General features: G+C 46.0%; 1 protein-coding gene across 1 annotated transcript in view; it reads left to right on the top strand.

The window, feature by feature from the left end:
• The window catches only part of LOC124776697 (retinaldehyde-binding protein 1), a 121,362-nt gene that overhangs the window by 76,232 nt on the left and 31,253 nt on the right, over positions 1 to 13,877 (top strand). The gene's annotated exons all lie outside the window — the stretch shown is intronic.

The raw sequence follows: 13,877 nt of genomic DNA, 5'->3' as shown, positions 1-13,877 counted from the left end.
GAGACACTCCTAATCTTATTCCACTCTGTCATCTTGATCAAAATAAAACAGGTTGACAACATATTAAAATTCATAGAAAATATAGAAAATGGTTTAGCTATTCCAAAATCATTAAAATTCGTAACACTATGAGAAATGGAATACTATTTGCAAAATTAATTAGATTGCATGGTCATAAAACCAGGTAGATCAAAATACGCAAATAAATAATTAAATAGACTACACATTTTATATAACCTTTTCATAATTAATATTCTCGTCACGAGAATCTACTTAACGCTAAACAAGAAAATAATATTCAGTAGATCGGAAAAAACATAAATATTGACAGCGGAATTCTTTCACATCAGCTGTCCGGGAAGAAAAACTATTCCGCCTTTCTTACTCGCAAGTACATGAATGCCGACAGCGGCACAAGAGCCGACAGCGGCACCGCCTCGCCAGTATTGTTGCGCCCGCCTGTGCGGCACGCTTGATCTCTCTCGCCCTTGTAACGGCATTTCCAGAACGTCCGTTTCACTGAATTCTTTCGGTAAAACTCACTCCCGAGTAATCTCAAGGAGTCCATAAACACTATCACAGTGGATAACTCAACACTGTCCATCATCACACATGTATAAGCCTGAAACTTAAAACAGCGTCTAAGTACATCGGCAATGACTAGTAAAACACATATTCATGGAATCTTACAGCTAGTTATAAAATCATATTTACATTGCTTAATCTACTGTGACTCAGCTGAAAACTTAAACTAGCAGCTTGGATTTTTCAGTTGATTAGATCATGATTAAATTGATTAAACTTAAATTGATTAAACAAAATTAATTACTTATTAATTACAACTTCTTTAATGACCTTGGTCAGTCAAAAGCATGGCAATCTAACAAACCTTAAATCTTACACTCTATATTTACATATTGTACAAATTACCCATTGTGTGGTATTAATCGATCCTAGGTTGGTACAATTTCAAATCTACTATATTTCGTATACCTAATAGCTTTCCAGAGCTTGGATACTCTAAGCAATAAGCATTTGTGTGAGGTATACCAATGACTTTATATGGTCCATTATAAACAAACTTAAATTTAGAGATTTCATTGTCTATCTCGCTCGATTTCTCATGAGCTTTTACAAGTACTAAGTCTCCGATTGCAAACTTAGCAAAACGCGCTTTAGCGTCATGACGACGTATGCGAGCATCAGCTTTTAGCTTCATTACTTCTCGCAAACGATCTTTTTTTCACACCAATACTAATTTCAATCCGTGGAGGGAATTTGATTACCTCTTCCACTAAACTTTTACTTCTGTCATCCAACAGGATTTCCTCTGGAGAAAATCCCGTAGATTCATGTCTCAAGGTGTTCATAATTCTCTCAAATACTGCTACATATTTGCCCCATGCCCTATGGTTGTGATGGCAATAGGTACGGCAAAGTCGGCCTAGCTCGCGCATATACCTCTCAGCGGGATTCCCAGCCGGACAATAAGCTGAAATATGGATCACCTCGACCCCATTACTTTCCATGCCTTCATTCCACAACTTAGAAGTAAATTGTGCCCCATTGTCTGATAGAATCGCCTTGGGCTTGCCAATATGAACAAAATAATCGTTCACAAGCTTGCTATAGACCGCTTTGGCTGTAGCTTTCCTAATCTTGTATAGTTTGATGAACTTGGAAAAAGCTTCTAGCACTACTAAATTGTAAGCAAAGTTTCCTGATGACTTGGGCAAAGGTCCGTACAAGTCCACGCACAGTAACTCAAAGGTGTCGTTAGGCCTTATACTTTGCATAGGACCACGACTCGTACAGTTGGTAACCTTCACCTTCTGACATAAATCGCAAGTTTTCACTCTGTCAGTAACTCGTTTTAACATGTTGTTGAAATGCACTACTTCACTCAGCTTTTCCGTACATTTCTTTGGTCCACAGTGACCATACGCCAAATGGTAGTAGTCTATTATTTCCGTGACGTATTTGCTGGGCCAGCATACCCGCCAAATATTACTATCTTCACCCTTACGTATGTACAAGATATGATCGTATATCTTGTAATACTTCCTTAATTTCTCTCCTTCTGGACTCTTTTCATCATATCGGGTTTTCACCATATTTAAACAACCATCCTCGCTCTGATGACGACGTAGATTCTTACAAATGTTCATTATTAATTTACGTCCCTCAACTTCTTTAAAATAGCACAATTTGACCACTCCATCTGCCTCATCTTTCAACAGACCTTGATTAGACTCGGGCAACCGCGACAGCGCATCCGCTACGCAATTGTCGGTCCCTTTTACGTAACAGATGTCATAGTTAAATTGCTGTAAATACAGCGACCACCTAGTCAGTCTTTCGTGAAGTAGTTTACAATCCTTCAGATAAGTGAGCGCCTTATGGTCCGTATGAATAATCACCTTACGGTCCCATAGGTAACCCTTGAACTTCTTGAATCCCCACACGATAGCGAGACACTCTTTCTCAGAAATCGTGTAGTTTCGCTCACTTTTTGATAAAGTTCGACTCGCGAACGCTATCGTCCGGTGTTCCTTATCCTCTCCTTTACCAACTTCTTGGAACAGTTCTACCCCCACCCCGTAATTCGACGAATACGTTCCCAGATGGAAGGGTAGCGATAAATCAGGATGAAATAGTATGTTAGATCTTAACAACTCGTCTTTTAATCTTTCGAAAGCGGTCTGACACCCGTCAGTCCACACAAACGGAACATTTTTGCGTAAGAGGTTATTCAAATTTTCATCATTAAACACTTGTCCTTTTACAAATTTACGGTAAAATCCTGTGAGCCCTAGAAAACTTTTTAACTGTTTCCTAGACTTGGGTGGAGGACAATTCTTTATTGCCTCTAGTTTCTCTGGGTCTTTCGTAATACCAGCAGTGGTAATTATATGCCCTAAAAATTTCAGTTCCTGCTTCACAAATTCGCATTTCTTTAGCTTTAGAGTCATTCCGCCACGGCGCAATGCTCTAAAAACTTCATCTAACAGGTCACAATGGTCATGCCAAGTGGCATTGGCCAACAATAGGTCGTCAACATATACAGTTAATCTTGAACTCAAAGCCGGTCCTAGCACTTTATCTAGGGCCCTGATGAATACGGACACAGATATATTAAGTCCAAACGGCAGTACTCTATACTGATAACACCTGCCCGCAAACAAGAAGGCGGTGTATGGCCTAGATTCTTCGTCGAGTTCTATTTGCCAGTAACTAGCTGTGAGATCGAGGCTAGTCATGAACTTAACGTCATGAAAACGTTGCAAAATCTCCTCCATACTCTCTGGTCTGTCTGTTTCACGTTGAACGACCCTATTCAACGTGCGTGCGTCAATCACAATACGCACACTACCATCCCGTTTTGCTACAATGACCAAACCGTTATTGTATGGACTTGTACTTCTTTCAATCACTCCCCATTCGATCATCTTATCTATCTCCCGTTGCACTGCTTCCTTTTTGGACAGCGGTATAGCATACGGTCTCACGAAGAATGGTTCGTGCGGAATTACATGCAACTTGCATTTATATCCTTCCACAAGACCCGGTTTGTCTGAAAACACACTCTTATTCCTCATTATTACTTCATACAGGCCTTGTCTTTGTTCGTGTGTTACGTTTGACACACCGTCTACAATACTTTCCAATTCACTTTCTACACTATTGTCAATGCCGAGATTCCTCACATTACAGTAGTTCAAATTCATACCTACGTCAATACCATTCGGCCAGTTAACAATGTGTATAGGCTGGTATTGCCTATGCACACCGTCTCCTGCCTCGTCAAAACTAACTACTATTGTTTTATCTTGGGACGTACATGTCAACGTTTTGCTTTCGCAGTTAATCACTGCACGGTACTTTAACAGCCAATCTAACCCGATAATTACTTCCGTAGTTAAGTCTGGCACGACGACAAACTCTTGTTCAAATTGTGCCCCACATATCTCGAAGTTGACAAAAATCTGTTTTGTGACCGGTTTACTGGCCTTCCCAGTAGCACCGATAATTTTCACTCCTGTTACTGGCATAATTACGATGCCAGGTCTGTCTTTCAGTAACTCAAATATTTTCCCAGATACAGCACTCAATTCTGCACCGGTGCCAATCAACACGTTTAGTTGTAGGTCGTGCATATTAACAGACACTACTATCTGTCTACACTTGTCCTCGACTGTTTCTTTATTTTCCCACAGTAAATCCTCGTCTATATCCAGGTCATTCCAGAAAAAACCATCCGGCTTTGATCCTAAATCCAGTTTATCTGGCGGCTTTTTCAGCCTCTGTTCACATACAGTTTTTATTTCAACACGTTTGTCCTGAGGCTTAGTCTGTAGCGTCGCCTCCAATACCGAAACCTTTTCCTGTAACTCGTCAACTAGTGAGTGTAGCTTTGCTATCAATTCACTAATTGTCACCTTCGTTGATTCCTCTTTAATCAGATTGATCTCATCTGCCAATCTACCTGGAGACATGTGCCCAGTAGTATCTGCAATTACTTCCTCTGGATCTGCGCAACCCACACTGCTATCGTCTGACCGTATAACGTCAGCTCTAACCTCATACACACTGTAATCTACGTGGTTTTCTACCAATCGTGTCCAGCTATCACTAAAATTTTCGTAATCTTTCTCCTTAATACTCTCGCAATGTTTAAACTGGATGTTCGCGTCGGATGGGTCGGCTACTTCTACCATTACAACTTTCGGTAAAGTCTGCCGGTTAGGGCCAGAACTTTCCGTTACTACTTCAACATTCAACTCCTGCGGGACGAAACACGACGAATCTTGCTCGTGCTCCCCATTAACATCAACTATTTCTGGTAAAGTCTGCCGGTTAGGGCCAGAACTTTCCAACACTTTACAAATACTATCTTCCTGTGGGACGAGACGCGGCAAATTCTGCCCGCGCTCTCCATAAATACTTCTCCCGTACAGGCCCCTATAATCTCTTAGTTCGTCGTATAAGCGACCGAACTGCCTTAACCAGACCTCATCCCTCTCTGCATCTCCTCGCTCGATGACGGACGTTTTATCCGACATCTGATCTTCTCTCAACAATTGCGAATCATTCTTAAACTCAATCTCCAGTTCCGCTGTGGGTATTACAGCTGGCACCTTATAATCGATTTCCGGAACACTACTTAAATTGTTCTCACAGACAGTGAATGTACCTTCTACTGCCGTGTATACAGCTGATCTACTACTTGTGGGCGCACTCCTTTCTCTTAACACTGGCACACTCTCCCGCCGTTGATTATTCCATACGGAATTTTCATAACGACGACACCTGAGTTTTCTACTGTTATTGGGCCGCCAAAATTTCTCCACGCCCGGTCGGCCCCTCACCGGCGCGGCTAATGGTTTCCCTGTCTCGTCCCAGCAGATACAGTCCCCGGATGCTGCTGAGGCGGCTGATCACACCCTCTGGCGTTATTACTATTCTGTGAAGCCCGTATCACGTTAGTATGATACTGGTTTCCGTCATTCCTGTTATTATTTGCATTGTACCGATTGTTATTACGGTCCGAACCATTATTGTTATTGCTGCCATGGATGCGGTATGCATTATTCCCGTGGTTATCGTTGTTGTGGTTGCTGTGGTACCCGTTGTTGTTACCACGGCCTCTGCCACTGTCGCGATTATTGCGCCAATTGTCCTCGTCCTCCACTCTTTCCAGGAAATCATTGATTGTCCTGTAATTGCTTCCTACGTATCGTTTTGTATCATCTGGAAGCTTCTTGTAGAGTTCCCAGACTATTTCGGATTCCGAGCGGCGGTCACGCAAATATTCCGACTTGCGGATCCAGCCCTCACAAAACTCCTTCATCGAACCGCGCGAATTCGCATCGAAAGGCCTCGATACGACAAATTCGCGCCAGACACTTTGCTGTTTTTGCTCTGACCAGTATTCAGCCAGAAACAAATTTTTAAATTCGTCAAAAGTCAGGTTCGTAATGTTGAGGTTTAAGCCCCAACGCTTGGCATCACCAGCCAACACATCAATAATCGCATTAATTTTTCTCTCATCAGTCCATGATCTGGGTAAAACTCTTTCACAATTTTTAATGAAATCCGTCGGGTGTATACCGCCTTTTTTCAAGGGGTCGAACCGCTCCTCTTTCGCCAACAACTCCGAACTATGTGCACAGATTGGCACATAGCTCTGTTTTTCGTCAAGTTTCCTTTCTAATTCCGACACCCTCGTAATCACTTGGCAAGTGGTTGTCGCAAGCGTTTCCACTTCCCTCTTTTTCTCTTCGCAGGTATTAGCCTGCTTCGTCACTTTGGTATCTACTTCGGATACTAAAGCCTTTAAAGTTTCCACCTTCTTTTGATCCTCTTTTTTCACTAATTGAATTTGTTCCGTCACCTTATTCTCGATGATTGGAGCAACTGATTCTCCTACACTTTTCTCGATTCTGCTAATTTCGGAATAAAAACGAGTATTTATGCTCGCAATTTCCGCCTGAACGCCTATCATTTCCTGTTTAAGATTACCGATTTCGGTATTAATTACAACAATATCTTCTTTGATTTTATCAACTTTTGTGTTAACAACTCCAACATTGTTGATAACAACGTTAATAGCTTTGTTCTGATTGTCTAGCATCCGTTCAAGTTTTTCAGACTGAGCTTCTTGCTTGGCCGATTGACTCTTGATTTCGTTAATCAAAACATTCAATAGATCAGTTAAATTCCCGGAAACTACCGGTTTTACTTCCGTAGCGGCTTCCTCTTTAATTGTCCTCCCGTATTCGTCATCAAGGGATTCGCATTTGGTTTTCACTTCCGACTCCGAAACATTTTCTAAAGTGTGGAATTCCATTTCTGCTCTTTGTTGCGTTTCGGCGGTCGCGTCTTTCATGCTAGCCGCCTGTCCCTGAACAATGGGTACCGCGGTGCGCGTTCCCCACTGTTCGACCGATTGTTCCTTATCCAAGCCTACCAAATTTTGGTAATTGTTGCCTTCACTCATTTTAATAATTTTCAATATAAATGCCAAATCTCAAATCTAATTAGGATTACTCCCACTACTTATTCTCGCTGACGTAACGGCCTGTACGTAACCAGTACTTCGTTACGAGATTTGCAACATACAAAATTCGTGTCCAGAACAACCTCAAATCCGAAGATTGTCCTGTCACCAGGTCGCCACGTGTAACCTCCCCCCTCACTTATCGACCTTAAAGACAGTTAAAAATTAAACCGCGTGTACCTAATGGAAATTTGGGAAATGCAATCATCACCGAAGTTAATCTATCGGTAAAGAGGGAGGAAAGGGTTACATCTTAATGAAAGGAAAAATGCAAGTGAAACTGGTGGAAATTAATTTTGAAATAGGGATAAAGTTAATAAAGAAAGTAAATGTGCGGCCGTTACGTTAACAATTAACTAGCGGTAATTAGATATTTGAGATTTGGGGGAAATCACGGTCGCCAGTCCTAAGGACAATTACTATAGTAACTGAAAAAGAAAGGTTATTACACATATAATTAACACTAGAAGCGTGGCAACTGAAGGTTGACACGTGTAGTGTGAAAACTGAAAGTTTGTCAGAAGTAATAAATTTCGCTACACTCTGACTTAATTTAGCAAAAGAATTAATAAAACCGGAAAATCGAAAGTTAATTTAGTGACTGAAGTTAATAGTGAGCTTTCTTTCTGAAGCACATCGAAATTCAGTAAAATACGGTTAGTCTTGGACTACCTCAACAATCATTTCAAAAGCAACTTGACTCTACGCAATTTAGAAACAAGAGATTTAACTTTGAACTTGAATTAAATGATTCTGAACTATTAACAATAGTAAAATTTAGTACGTACCAAGCTGAGCTGCAGTCACAGGTAAGCTAAAATATGCTAACAAAACTCGCACTCTAAATTTGTGCTCGTGTAACCTAAATATTGTAGCCAGCTACTGAACTTTGAAATTAAAGCAGTGAAATCTAATTATATTATTTTAATGCTGGCGTTTGAATTTCAACGACTCTCGGGTTCATTTCGGAAAAGGAAGGGACCCTGCTTGGCAATGAAATTGGGACAATGAGCAACAAAGGTTCATGCTAAGTTGCTGTAATTTTGCGAGGCAAATGGAACAATTTGAAAAGCTGAGGTCTGCCATACAGTTCTGAAACTTTACGTGCTTTTAGTCTTCCTTGTTGGTTGATTGAAGGTTTGAAGCCGTCGATCGAGGAGGTGGCGACAGTCACTCATTGTCGGCCGTCGCTGTTGCAGAAGTTGGATGTTGGCGCGCCTTCTTCTCGACACGGTCACCAGGCGAAATGGGCTCTTGATGTGCGCCAGCTAATGCTTCCCGTCCGCGACACCATGTCAGAAACTATCATCGCGAGTCGAGCGCAATTACATGCTGCCAAACCCCGAAAGCGCGGCAACTCGCGGGAGCGTCACACAACACCTGCTCCACTCGCTACTCCCGCCAGACTCTCCCTGTTCTGCCCGCGCTCCACGCGGCAGAGTTAACACTACCAAAGATTCTACACACTTTGATTCTTCACACGACCTATCGACGTAATCGTTCGATAGCAGTTTTCCCTAGGCAAGACCCAGCGTAAAAATACAAATAATATTTACGAAACAAACCAATTATACATCGACATGAGTGCATAAATATATATATACACAAACAGTAAAACAATTACAATATACACTCCTGGAAATTGAAATAAGAACACCGTGAATTCATTGTCCCAGGAAGGGGAAACTTTATTGACACATTCCTGGGGTCAGATACATCACATGATCACACTGACAGAACCACAGGCACATAGACACAGGCAACAGAGCATGCACAATGTCGGCACTAGTACAGTGTATATCCACCTTTCGCAGCAATGCAGGCTGCTATTCTCCCATGGAGACGATCGTAGAGATGCTGGATGTAGTCCTGTGGAACGGCTTGCCATGCCATTTCCACCTGGCGCCTCAGTTGGACCAGCGTTCGTGCTGGACGTGCAGACCGCGTGAGACGACGCTTCATCCAGTCCCAAACATGCTCAATGGGGGATAGATCCGGAGATCTTGCTGGCCAGGATAGTTGACTTACACCTTCTAGAGCACGTTGGGTGGCACGGGATACATGCGGACGTGCATTGTCCTGTTGGAACAGCAAGTTCCCTTGCCGGTCTAGGAATGGTAGAACGATGGGTTCGATGACGGTTTGGATGTACCGTGCACTATTCAGTGTCCCCTCTAGGATCACCAGTGGTGTACGGCCAGTGTAGGAGATCGCTCCCCACACCATGATGGCGGGTGTTGGCCCTGTGTGCCTCGGTCGTATGCAGTCCTGATTGTGGCGCTCACCTGCACGGCGCCAAACACGCATACGACCATCATTGGCACCAAGGCAGAAGCGACTCTCATCGCTGAAGACGACACGTCTCCATTCGTCCCTCCATTCACGCCTGTCGCGACACCACTGGAGGCGCTCTGCACGATGTTGGGGCGTGAGCGGAAGACGGCCTAACGGTGTGCGGGACCGTAGCCCAGCTTCATGGAGACGGTTGCGAATGGTCCTCGCCGATACCCCAGGAGCAACAGTGTCCCTAATTTGCTGGGAAGTGGCGGTGCGGTCCCCTACGGCACTGCGTAGGATCCTACGGTCTTGGCGTGCATCCTTGCGTCGCTGCGGTCCGGTCCCAGGTCGACGGGCACGTGCAGCTTCCGCCGACCACTGGCGACAACATCGATGTACTGTGGAGACCTCACGCCCCACGTGTTGAGCAATTCGGCGGTACGTCCACCCGGCCTCCCGCATGCCCACTATACGCCCGCGCTCAAAGTCCGTCAACTGCACATACGGTTCACGTCCACGCTGTCGCGGCATGCTACCAGTGTTAAAGACTGCGATGGAGCTCCGTATGCCACGGCAAACTGGCTGACACTGACGGTGGCGGTGCACAAATGCTGCGCAGCTAGCGCCATTCGACGGCCAACACCGCGGTTCCTGGTGTGTCCGCTGTGCCGTGCGTGTGATCAGTGCTTGTACAGCCCTCTCGCAGTGTCCGGAGCAAGTATGGTGGGTCTGACACACCGGTGTCAATGTGTTCTGTTTTCCATTTCCAGGAGTGTATAAAGAGACAGAAATGTCATATCTTGAGGTAACAAAACAAGGAAAAAAAATAATAGTACAATAGATGGAAATAGGAGTATATGCATTTCCGGCGTTACAATGTGACTAACATTCTGTATTACATCAAGTGACAAGGTATAGTGGTCAGCTACAGTAACAAGTAGATAGACATTCCTGTGGACATGGATTGTTTCCGAGTTGAGTATTTTTTAATTTCCAAACTTTAATAAAATGATCTAATACATTGCCGGAAAAAATTAATACATCATTCTAGAGGCTTCCAATTCACTCGAGATTTATTGTTGCAACAGTGCAAATGGAGTACATGAAGTCAATACAGTTACAGGTCAATATGACAAGTGGTTCTGAAGTACCACGTATCACCCGTGCTGAAAAACCCATATTAGTACGTGGTGTAGCCTCCACGGGCGGCAGTACAGGTGCTGACTCTGGCTTCCAGTCAATCGTATAGATGGCGAATACTCTCCTGTTGCTAGAACAGCCAAACAACAGGTATAACAAACCATAAGGCCCGGGGTGAGGTCGGTGTGTCTTGGACAAATGCACTCTACGAGACAGCGCTCACCATATCTATGTCGTACGCGCAAACAACTATCACTTGCGTGGAGGCAGAATCAGCTTTGATCACTGAAGACCACGGCGCGCCATTCTGTCTTCCAATTGATCCTCTGACAGTAACAGTCGAGCCGGGCACTTCGATGCTGTGGCGTGAGTGGAAGACGGGTTAGAGGTGTGCGTACTCATAGTCCCAACGTTAATAATCAGTTCGCAACAGTTCCGTTGACAAGTATGGGTTCACAATCCCTGTAATCTGTAAACAATCCTGTTGGCAGAACATTTGCAACTGAGCATTATAGCAGAGGTTGAAAATACCGCTTCAGTTGTAAATTACTTTATTTTCACAAGACCGGTTCAAATGGTTGAAATGGCTCTGAGCACTACGGGAGTTAACTTCTGAGGTCATCAGTCCCCTAGAACTTAGAACTGCTTACACCTAACTAACCTAAGGACATCACACACATCCATGCCCGAGGCTGGATTCGAACCAGCGACCGTAGCGGTCGTGCGGTTCTAGACTATAGCGCCTAGAACTGCTCGGCCACTCTGGCCGGCGCTCAACCGGTTTCGGACTGTTGTAAGCCCATCCTCAGGTGTCGTAGCTGTGCTGTGGTCCCCAAGCGCTGCGCGTACCAGGCGCAGTGTGCTGCCTATGAGCGCGTGTACCAGGTGCGGTGTGCTGCCTATGCGCGCATGTACCAGGTGCGGTGTGCTGCCTATGCACGCATGTACCAGGCACGGTGTGCTGCCTATGAGCGCATGTACCAGGCGCAGTGTGCTGCCTATACGCGCATGTACCAGACGTGGTGTGCTGCCTATGCGTGCATGTACCAGGCGCGGTGTGCTGCCTATGAGCGCGTGTACCAGGCACGGTGTGCTGCCTATGCACGCATGTACCAGACGTGGTGTGCTGCCTATGCGTGCATGTACCAGGCACGGTGTGCTGCCTATGAGTGCGTGTACCAAGCGCGGTGTGCTGCCTATGAGCGCGTGTACCAAGCACGGTGTCCTGCCTATGAGCGCGTGTACCAGGTGCGGTGTGCTGCCTATGCGCGCATGTACCAGGTGCGGTGTGCTGCCTATGCACGCATGTACCAGGCACGGTGTGCTGCCTACGAGCGCATGTACCAGGCGCAGTGTGCTGCCTATACGCGCATGTACCAGACGTGGTGTGCTGCCTATGCGCGCATGTACCAGGTGCGGTGTGCTGCCTATGAGCGCGTGTACCAAGTGCGGTGTGCTGCCTATGAGCGTGTATACCGAGCGCGGTGTGCTGCCTATGAGCGCGTGTACCAGGCGCAGTGTGCTGCCTATGCGCGCATGTACCAGGCACGGTGTGCTGCCTATGAGTGCGTGTACCAAGCGCGGTGTGCTGCCTATGAGCGCGTGTACCAAGCGCGGTGTCCTGCCTATGAGCGCGTGTACCAGGTGCGGTGTGCTGCCTATGCGCGCATGTACCAGGTGCGGTGTGCTGCCTATGCACGCATGTACCAGGCACGATGTGCTGCCTATGAGCGCATGTACCAGGCGCAGTGTGCTGCCTATACGCGCATGTACCAGACGTGGTGTGCTGCCTATGCGTGCATGTACCAGGCGCGGTGTGCTGCCTATGAGCGCGTGTACCAAGCGCGGTGTCCTGCCTATGAGCGCGTGTACCAGGTGCGGTGTGCTGCCTATGCGCGCATGTACCAGGTGCGGTGTGCTGCCTATGCACGCATGTACCAGGCACGGTGTGCTGCCTATGAGCGCATGTACCAGGCGCAGTGTGCTGCCTATACGCGCATGTACCAGACGTGGTGTGCTGCCTATGCGTGCATGTACCAGGCGCGGTGTGCTGCCTATGAGCGCGTGTACCAAGCGCGGTGTGTTGCCTATGAGTGCAATGCGCCTGGTACACGCGGCGCTCGGGGACCACAGCACAGCTATGACACCTGAGGATGGGCTTATAACAGTCCGAAACCCGTCGTGTGAAAATAAAGTAATTTACAACTGAAGCGGTATTTTCAGCCTCTCCTGTTATCTGTGCTGTAGTGGCTTTACGATCTGACCTTGCTGCCCTTACAATACAACGATCCTGGCGGCGTCTGTGCCGCGTGGAGGTCCAGAACCTAATCTACGAATGGACGATTGGGTTTCACATCGAGATCATTAGAGACGGAACACAAGCTCGAACTGTGTCAAGTAAAGGGAGAGAAATCGGCCATGCCCTTTTAAAGGAACCATCCTGGCATTTGTCTGGAGCGATTTAGGGGAATCACGGTAAACCTAAATCTGTATGGCTGGATGTGGGTTTGAACCGTCGTCGTCTCGAATTTGAGTCCAGTGTGATAACCACCTCGCCGCCCCGCTCGGGTCTAATCTACGCGTGCGAGAATGTTCACGTGACCACTGACACCAGCATCGTTACACAACTGAAGCAGCTCGTCCAACGCGTGTGGCAGTTCCCCGAAAAGACGCTCCCGCCACTCGGAAGACCACAATTTGACCACTCTCAGACTCATTCAGTTGGCTGTAGTAAGTATTGGTGCGTCTCTGTGGCATGGTTGTTTTCTCGTTTCACACGTTTGCACCACACTGAGATTTCTGGTTGTGGCCATTCCCTGTTAAAGGGCAGACACAGATGGTGCTCTGGTAGCTATGCCGCTACGCCATCTGTTGCTGGACGATGTTCAAACCGTCACGTGGCATATGCCGTCATCGGATCAAAATGGACATCGTCTTTCAAGGTGTACTAATGTTTCTTTCCGGCAGTGTATTTTGTGTTTGTGTGTAGTATATGCTCGACCTCCTCAATAAGTAAATCTAGACTTGCTAGGACTCACTACAGTTTCGACGCAAATGTCTCTATTGTCTTCTCGTCCAACACTACACCTCGTGCCACCGAAAACAAGCTGGAGGGCAAACAGCAGACTCACTAAATGCTGACCTCAGTTTCTCATAGGTCACAGCATCATTTTTGTTCAGACGAACACGAAACTCCGACATGTTGAAGTTGTAGAGGCGCCTACAATGCACATCCCGTACCATTAACTACTGTATCTCAACTGAGACTACCCAGAGCGTGGGAAGAACGAGAGTGCGTATATACGGTGTCTAGCATGTAGTTTTCTCAGACAGGGAGAGAGGGCTCCCCTACTCACTGTATGCGATTCAGGTAGTGCCAGTTTTTAATCAACAGGCCTCA

Source organism: Schistocerca piceifrons, chromosome 2 (genome assembly GCF_021461385.2).
Source record: "Schistocerca piceifrons isolate TAMUIC-IGC-003096 chromosome 2, iqSchPice1.1, whole genome shotgun sequence".
Classification (NCBI taxonomy): domain Eukaryota; kingdom Metazoa; phylum Arthropoda; class Insecta; order Orthoptera; family Acrididae; genus Schistocerca; species Schistocerca piceifrons.
Note: the sequence above shows the minus strand (reverse complement) of the source record. Positions and strands in the feature narration are given on the sequence as shown.